This window comes from Sus scrofa, chromosome 12 (assembly GCF_054392235.1).
Source record: "Sus scrofa isolate SSC_HxYL_T2T_F1_AM1 chromosome 12, Sscrofa_HxYL_maternal_Yorkshire_Landrace_v2.0, whole genome shotgun sequence".
In the NCBI taxonomy this organism is placed as follows: domain Eukaryota; kingdom Metazoa; phylum Chordata; class Mammalia; order Artiodactyla; family Suidae; genus Sus; species Sus scrofa.
The window spans coordinates 24,392,261-24,400,844 of record NC_139394.1 but is presented as its reverse complement, the minus strand read 5'-3'; positions in this window follow the sequence as shown (position 1 = coordinate 24,400,844).

Here is an 8,584-nt window from a genome sequence, read left to right as displayed (position 1 = left end):
AGCCTGGTGCTGGGAACACAGCAGGTGCTCACACATGGACTGTGGGTGTGGGATGGAGAGTGCGTGATGGGGGCAGGTGAGTGCAGGGCTCTTCTGGAGGGAGGGTCCCTGTGTCAGCGGGAGAGTGTATGTGACGACTGCATGTCACCGTGACACAGTGAGGGGGGTACGTGCATGAGTGGTCACTGTGGGCGGATGGGAAAGGGAGTGATTTGCCTTCTGTCTGTCTGTGTTTGGTCTGAATGAACCTCTCAGTGAGTGATGACCTCTGAGGGTGGTGGATGAGGGTGTGTGATGGCAGAGAATCTATGCGTGTGACTGCGTGTGAAACTGCGCAGGAGATGTATCCACCTGTGTCTGGGGCGTGGGGCGCATGTAAGTTGGCTGCGCCTGACGGTGTGTTTTGAGTTTCCAGGGGTGGTGAGGGCTTTAGAGGAGCAGGTAAAGTCCCCAACCACAGGGGCTTCTTCTTCCCAAGCCCCTCAGCTCAGGGTTGGGAGGGAAAAAGGACAAGAGCGCCCTCCCTCCCCAGAGTGGGGTAAGTGCAAGGCTGCTGCCACCTGACACAGCACCTGGTCCTGATTCACCGGAAGAGGTGAGGTGCTGGTGGCGGGTCTCCTTGGGAGGCCCAGGGAGCTAGGTGGGTCCTGAAGAGCTGGGGTGGGAGGTTCGGAGCCCCCACATGCTGTGGAGCCGAGTGGGATTCAGCGCTTGCCCAGGAGGCTTGAGTCCACACTTCCTGTGTCGGCTGTGGGTTTCTACACTCAGACCCGTAATGGTCCTTCTGCCCAAAGCACGGAAGTTCTCAGTCTCTGACCCAAAGCTTCTCTATTCTAGGCCAACCCCGGCCCTGCCCGCCCACTGTCAGAATCCTAACCCTGACATGACCTATTGACCTTGGGGACCCTGGATCCTCAGGTCAAAGGGTGCTGACATCACCGATTCCCCACTTTCCTTCTCCGCCTCATCACTTCTCTTCCCACCTACCCTCCTCCGCCTCTGTCCATAATGGGAGAGGCAATTCCCCAAGCGCCTCCTGACAGCAGGTCCTTCAGAGAGTCTAACTGACTTCCCTCGTGTTCTCAGGCCCTGTAGGGGTGTGTGTGCGGGGGGGTGTGGGGGGTGGGGGTCCCCAGGGGAGCAGCGTGATGAGACGGAGTCTGACGGCCCAGCTGAGGTCACCAGCCGCTGAAGTACGTCAGCCGAGGGTGTGTATGTCCCAGCCGGCCCGCACAACCTCCCTTTCATCCTTTGTTCTGCCAGCCCGGCCCATTCCCACCGCGGATTCTCGGATTCCCAGCGTGGCATGTCCGATGAGCCAGAGTCTTCGCCCGGACACGATCCTTTCCCGGCCCTGCCCTCTGTTCACCTCCTCCTCCCTGTCTCCCTCCCAGCCACGGGGAAACCACTTTCGGGGTGGGGGTGGGGGGCAGCGACTGACAATCTCCCTCTCGTCCCTCTCCTCGCCAAGTCCCTGCTGGCCACCGAGGGACTTGTGGTCAGACACAAGAACTTTTCGGGTACCATCAAGTGGGGAACTCGAGCAGGTGGCAGGCCCCACTTCCCCTGGGAGCAAAGGCGTGCTGGTCAGCAGGCTGGGAGGGAGAAAAGGTGCCTGCCTGGGAGAGGGGTGAGCAGGGGGGCTTCTCCCATCTCCCTCCTGCCCTCCATGCTGTCCCCAACCTTTTGTTCCCCACAGATGTCCGGCTGCTCCGGTCTGGCAGCTAGTCCCCAAAGATGTCTCCATTCACCCCGGCAGAAACCTGCGTTTCCACATCCTGGACACGGACACTCATCTTGGACCCTCCCAGCTGCCTGCCTGACGACGTGTCCTGGCTCCCAGCCCCTTCCCAGGCATCAAGATGCCTCTTCAACCTGGCCCCGGCTTCCTCCTCATCTCTAGGCATCCCCCGGCTTGGTGTTCTACTCCAGACACCTCCTCAAACCTTCCTTCCCCTCCATCTCCCGGGAACCCTCCCCTGGCCTAGCGTCCTCCTTCCTGTCCCATCTGTCTCTCCCGGGTCCTGAGCACCCCCCCGCCAATCTTTCAGCCCGTCTGCCAGTGTCTCTCTTGGTGTGTGTGTTGGGTCTTTGGTACATAAGCAAGGAGCTCTCTGCGGGCCAGGCCTTCCCCCGCCACAGTCAGAAACACCACAGACAAAGGAACCTTCATATTTTCCCAATTCCCAGACACGTCCATGAGAGCAGGGCGTGAAGGAGTGAAGGAGGGCAGCTATTGGGGGAGGCGATGGGAAAGAGCTGGCAGAAGCTGAAGCACAGACAACAAGGATGTCTCGGAGTTCCCGTTGTAGGTCAGCAGGTTAAGAACTAAACTAGTATTCATGAGTTTGCAGGTTTGATCCTTGACCTCGCTCAGTGGGTTAAGGATCTGGCATTGCCATGAGCTGTGGTATGGGTCACAGATGCGGCTTGGATCTGATGTGGCTGTGGCCGTGGTGTAGGCTGGGAGCTGCAGCTCCGATTCAACCCCTAGTCTGGGAGCCACCCTAGGCCGGGGGTGTGGCCCTCAAAAGACAGAAAAAAGAAAAAGAAAGATGGTGTCTCCAGAAGCCCTGGCCCAGGGAGCAGCGCAGAGAAGAGGAAGGAAAAGCTAGAAAAGTTTAGTGGGGAGCTGCGGGGCGGGGGAAGAGAGAACATCTGCATGGCTTGTCTGATGCGTCGGATGGGAGGTTTCCTGGAAGAGTTTACCAAAGTAAAGTAGGAAGGCAAAGTTTCCTTCCTAGTGGGTAGGGGGGCGGCCAGCTTTGGGGGTCAGTGTGGAGATGGAGGGAACCTGCTCCACTGGTCCCACTTCCGGGAGCCCTACATGCCTGGCGGCAGCATTGGGGCGCCGAGGGCTCCCTGGAGCCCTCCTAAGTCATAAAGTGCTAACAAAAGTCCCCAGGCATCCTCCAGTCTTGGCCTGGAAGAGAACCCACTGGGTTCTAATCCTGGCTCTGCCATTAATTAATTTGCTGAGTGATCTCTGGCAAGTTCCTCCGCTTCTCTGGGCCTCCCTTTCCTGTCCCCGCCCCTCTGTCCCACGAACAGGTGCCTGAGGGAGGAGGTGGAGCCTCTCCAGCCTGGCTCTGAAGCAGGAGGATGTCCGAGATGACCTCCCCAGAGTCCCTTCTGGTGCCGGGGGTCAGAGTCCTTCCTCGGTCACTTGACGAGGGGGACACAGCGCTGTTTCACTCCTGATGGGGGCATGAATCAATCTCGCGACACCTCCTTCCCTACCACCCCTCAGGGGGCCTCCTGTGCCCTGGGCCCCATCCCAGGACACTCCCCCATCTTCCTGCCCACCTGGGGCCCTGCACAGGAGCCGGAGAAAACCCTCGGGAGAGAGACGAGCCCAGCGCTCCTGATGAGCAATAATTTGTTTTATGACAGAAAAGGAAATTGTCTTCAGTTTCACAAGAGCGAAACGAATTCGTTTGAAGTAGTTTGCCCTGCGGCAGGCTGGAGAAGGTTTCTCTCAAGCTTGCCTTCCCTCTCCTTCTCTCCCCCTCTCTCCCTCTTCCCTTCTAATTACTGCAGCTTCCAAGCTGTTGGCATGAGTCGATGCCAGGCCGTCAGATGCCAATTGCCCCAGGGTCTCACCTCTTGGGCGTGGATGGGGGGATGGAGCCACAGGAACAAGGTGGGGTGGCTGTCAGCTCAGCTTCTGCCATGCCCGAAGCCTTCCCTGGCACCGTCACGGAGGGAGGAGGAGGGCTGGGCAGAGGGCAGATTGCCAGGGCCCAGGAGGGCTACCAGCTCCGGGCTTGGGAGACCACTAGTGCCTTGATGCCCAGAGAGGGGACTGTTGTGACCTGGTAGTCTTTCTCTGTGGACCACCCGTGTTTCCCAACGGGCCCTCCTTCCTCATCCTCTCTGACTGACACTTAGAAGTTGAACTCCCTGGTGGTATCTGGGCAAGAGAATGGACCTCTGCCACCTACTGTTGTCAAGACTCAAAGATTCATTTGGGAGAGTTCCTATTGTGGCTCAGCAGAAATGAACATAACCAGTATCCATGAGGACGCGGGTTTGATCCCTGGCCCAGGCTCAGTGGGTTAATGATCCAGCACTGCCATGAGCTGTGGTGTAGGTGGCAGACACAGCTCAGATCTGGCATTGCTGTGGTTGTGGTGTAGGCTGGCAGCGGTAGCTCCGATTCGAGCCCTAGCCTGGGAATTTCCATATGCCGCAGGTGCAGCCCTAAAAAGCAAAAAAAAAAAAAAGTTCATCTAGGGGCAGACAGGATGGGGAGGAGAGCACCTGTGGATCACCAACCCTCCTGCTTTTTTTTTTTTTTTTTTTTTTTAAATTTTTTTTGTCTTTTGTTGTTGTTGTTGCTATTTCTTGGGCCGCTCCCGCGGCATATGGAGGTTCCCAGGCTAGGGGTTGAATCGGAGCTGTAGCCACCGGCCTATGCCAGAGCCACAGCAACGCGGGATCCGAGCCGCGTCTGCAACCTACACCACAGCTCACGGCAACGCCGGATCGTTAACCCACTGAACAAGGGCAGGGACCGAACCCGCAACCTCATGGTTCCTAGTCGGATTCGTTAACCACTGCGCCACGACGGGAACTCCTTTTTTTGCTTTTTAGGGCCGTATCTGTGGCATATGGAGGTTCCCAGGCTAGGGGTCCATTTGGAGCTACAGCTGCCAGCTTACACCACAGCCACAGCAATGCTGGATCAGAGCCACATCTGAGACCTACACCCCAGCTCACGGCAACGTGGCATCCCTAACCCACTGAGGGAGGCCAGGGATCAAACCCGCGCAATCTCATGGTTCCTAGTCGGATTCGTTTCTGCTGCACCATGTCGGGAACTGCAACCAACGCTCCTGCTACGGAGAAGGCTGGTGGACTGAAAAATCATGGGAACCTCCTGTACTCATTCTAAGCGCCCCTCTTTCTTTCCATCTTTCCATTCATCCATTTAACAAACTCACAAAGCCCTCGAAGAAAGCCAGGAACCACTCCAAGCACTGGGAGTGGAGTGGTGAACGAAAAGCCCTGCCCCCGTGGAGCTTGTGCTCCAGCTACAGGGGGAAGGGGCTGGGCTGGGCACATGCCTGGAACAGAGCAGACTCTTAAAACACTTGCCAAGTAGGTGACTAAATGCCCAGCCTGAATCAGAGGTGACATTACAAAACGTTCAGCTGGTCAAGGAAAAAAAGAATCACGTGTTTAACCCCTTGCCTGCCCTGCCTCCCCTCCCTACTTCCCTTCTCTCCAGGGAGCCCTCCTGCCAGGATCCCAAGCTGGGGTGTCAAGGGGCAGCTGCTGTGCAAAGAGCAGGCAGACACCAGGCTCCGGGCTGCCAAGCTGGCACCGCTGCTTGGCGCTGGGCGCTCTCTAAAACAACAAACTTCATGTCTCTAATTCAGCACTTCCTGTTTGTCTTGATGTTATCTCCTGTCCTTGAAGCCCACAGGCTCAATCAGCAACAGGGCAAAGGGCCAGAGCTTTGGGGACTCAGAGAAAGGGAGAGGCCAGAGTGCCCTCCCCTCTAGGTTTCTAGGCTGTGTCCAGGGGCGCTAGGCAGAGGTCAGAGGTCAAATGCTCCAGGACACTCAGTGAGGATCCTGAGACCCCTGCACCTAGGAATTTCCTAGATTCTGGGTTCCGGTCAGCACAGGTTCTTGGGTAAGTGACACTACTTCTTCTCTATGACTCTTGGTTTTCTGTCTTCCTTTTTTTTTTTTTTTTTTTTTGCTTTTTAGGGCCGAACCCGCAGCATATGGAGGTTCCAAGGCTAGGGGTCGAATCAGAGCTATAGCCACCGGCCTACACCCCAGCCACAGCAACATGGGATCCAAGCCATGTCTGCGACCTACACTACAGCTCATGGCAACTCGGGATCCTTAACCCACTGAGTGAGGCCAGGGATCGAACCCGTGCCCTTGTGGATCCTAGTTGAGTTTGTTACCACCGAGCCACAAGGAGAACTCATAACTCTTGGTTTTCTGAACACAGCAGAACAGGGGGAATTCAGGCTGGGAATCAGCAAGCTTCACTGCCTCTCTTTCTCATTCTCAACATGGCTGGGAAGTTCTTCTGGAGGTCTAACTTTAGTACCTCTCACTAGCCTTTGGGGAATGGCTCTGACTTTGGGTGGTTTAGCACCCAAGTCTTATGTGTCTCAGGGTCCCAAATCACTCCTGTAGGCACTCTACAGATGAAGCTTCTTCTAGACTTTAAAGTTCCCCTGGGACCAGCAGCCCCCCACTGCGTGAACATGCCCACCAAGGTCAGCATCAAGATGGCTGCCCCGTGGGTGGTAGGAGCAGGGCAAAATCCAGACAGGCCCCCACCCCGGCCAGAGGGGCAGCCTCTGCCACCCCCGGAGCTCCAGGTAATAACCTAGGGGCCACACCAGGCTCGCCAGCACCTGAGCCACCGGCAGCAGATAATGACTGGGGAGCTGGGCAGGCAGAGCCAACCCCTCAATCAGGAAGCAAATTAAAAAGGGGAGGAATCTCCCAGACAGACCACAACAATGAGACCGGCCCCCTTTCCAGGGCACTGCCTGCCCTCCCGCCTCCCTGCCAGATTTTGCCTGCCAGGTCCTGATACCCAGCCCTCCCCTCTAATTCCCCACTCGTGGGATCCAGCTGGAGGTTGGCTGGGTGACCCTGGCTGCTGGTTGGTGGCTGCGCCCAGCTAGCCAGGACACAAGATGCTGGGCCCCTCAGTGAGCCTCTCTGCCAGCCTGATCTTGGACTCCTGACAAGAGCCTGGGGACAGTGGGGGGTGAAAGAGGAAGGGTCAGGGGCATGTTCTTGGCACTACATATCGATGCCCAGGAGGGAAATTCTGGGCAGCTGTGACAAAGGGATTTATAGAGAACCCACCATCACCTGTCCTGGCAGCCCCTCCTCTGCAAAGGGTTCAATTTGATCCAGCGCAACATACATTTATTGCACATTCAGCACTGGTCATTGTACAAGATGCTGGGGTGGGGGGGTTACAAAGATGAGCAGAGAAAACTCTAGTCTCTCAAGGGGCTCATGCTCTGACACACATGCAACTAATGGTATCAAGCAGTGTTAAGCCCTCTGCATTTTTGGACTCTGGGAACAGAGAAAAGGGTAACTTGGAAAACCAAAGAAGTCTCCATAGATGAGAGGGATATATGAGTTGGGCTTCAATGGATCAATAGGAGCCCACAGGCAGAGAAATGGGAAAGAGTATTTCTGACAAAGAAGAATTTAGGGTGTAAAAACGTATAAACATGTATGGATGAAAAGGATGGAACAGAAGTCCCTGGTGGCTGGAACCTGAGGAGGGAGAAGGGCAAGGTTGGAAAGACAAGCTAAGACCAGATGCGGAAGTGGGGCTTAAATTCCAGGCTAAAAGTTGTGGACTTTCTCCTGTAAGGTGATGGGGAGCTATTGAATATTTTTGAGCTGAGCATGATGAAGATCCAGGCACACTGGTGAGAATTTTAACAGCCCGCAGAGGGAGGCAGGGGAATCTGCTTTTTCTGCCTCTGCTTTTCTCCATGGCTGCTGTCTGGTCAGCCCGTTCTCCCAGCTCCCACTCACTACCCTTGCATCTTCTATGCCAAACCTCCAGCTCATTGATCCAAGCAGCAGGGCAGAGCACTTCATTCTTGCCCCCAGCTCTCACACCAACTTTTCGGGTCCCTCTACTTCCAATCATACAACTGGAGGAGGGGTGGGTGATGGGACAGGTGGCAGGGAAGCTGGGCTCCCTTCCTTCCTGGATCTTTGGGTGTCAAGCCTTCTGTTGTGTCTTCTCTCCTGACCCAGGCTTCTGCCTTCACTACCAGCCTCCCCAACTGAGGAGCTTCTGGAAGCTTTCATTCCAAGGCAACATTTTTCTAATTCACTCAGTTGTGGCTTATTCACTCCTTCTCAAAGAAAGGCGCTGGGCTGAGGACTGCATGGCATGAAAAGGATATGGTTCTTGTCCCCCCACCCTTCCCTCAGGAGCTTGCTGAGTAGTAAAGAAGATAAGAAAATTCCGTGGACACAGGGTACGCAGCAATCATGCTAAGGAAGTTCAGAGGAGCAAGCCAGTGATGTCCTAAGAGAAAACTCCATAGGAAAAAAACAGCCTTTGGAATTCCCATCATGGCTCAACAGATGCAAACCCAACTGGGATCCTTGAAGACGAGGGTTTGATCCCTGACCGTGCTCAGTGGGTTAAGGATCTGGCATTGTCATAAGCTGCGGCATAGGTCGAAGACACAGCTCAGATCCAGCGTTGTTGTGGCTGTGGTGTAGGCAGGCAGCTGCAGCTCTGATTCAACCCCTAGCCTGCAAACTTCCATATGCTGCAGGTGAAGCCCTAAAAAAGACAAAAAAAGAAAAAAAGAAAAAAGAAAGAAAGAAAGAAAGAAAGAAAGAAAGAAAGAAAGAAAGAAAGAAAGAAAGAAAGAAAAGAAAGAAAGAAGGAAAGAAAGAAGGAAAGAAAGAAAGAAAGAAAGAAGGAAAGAAGGAAAGAAAGAAAGAAAGAAAGAAGGAAAGAAGGAAAGAAAGAAAGAATAAGCAGCCTTTGAACTAGGAGCTTGAAGGATGATGAGCTTTCTAGAGGGCAGAGATAGGGTGATAGGGGTGGA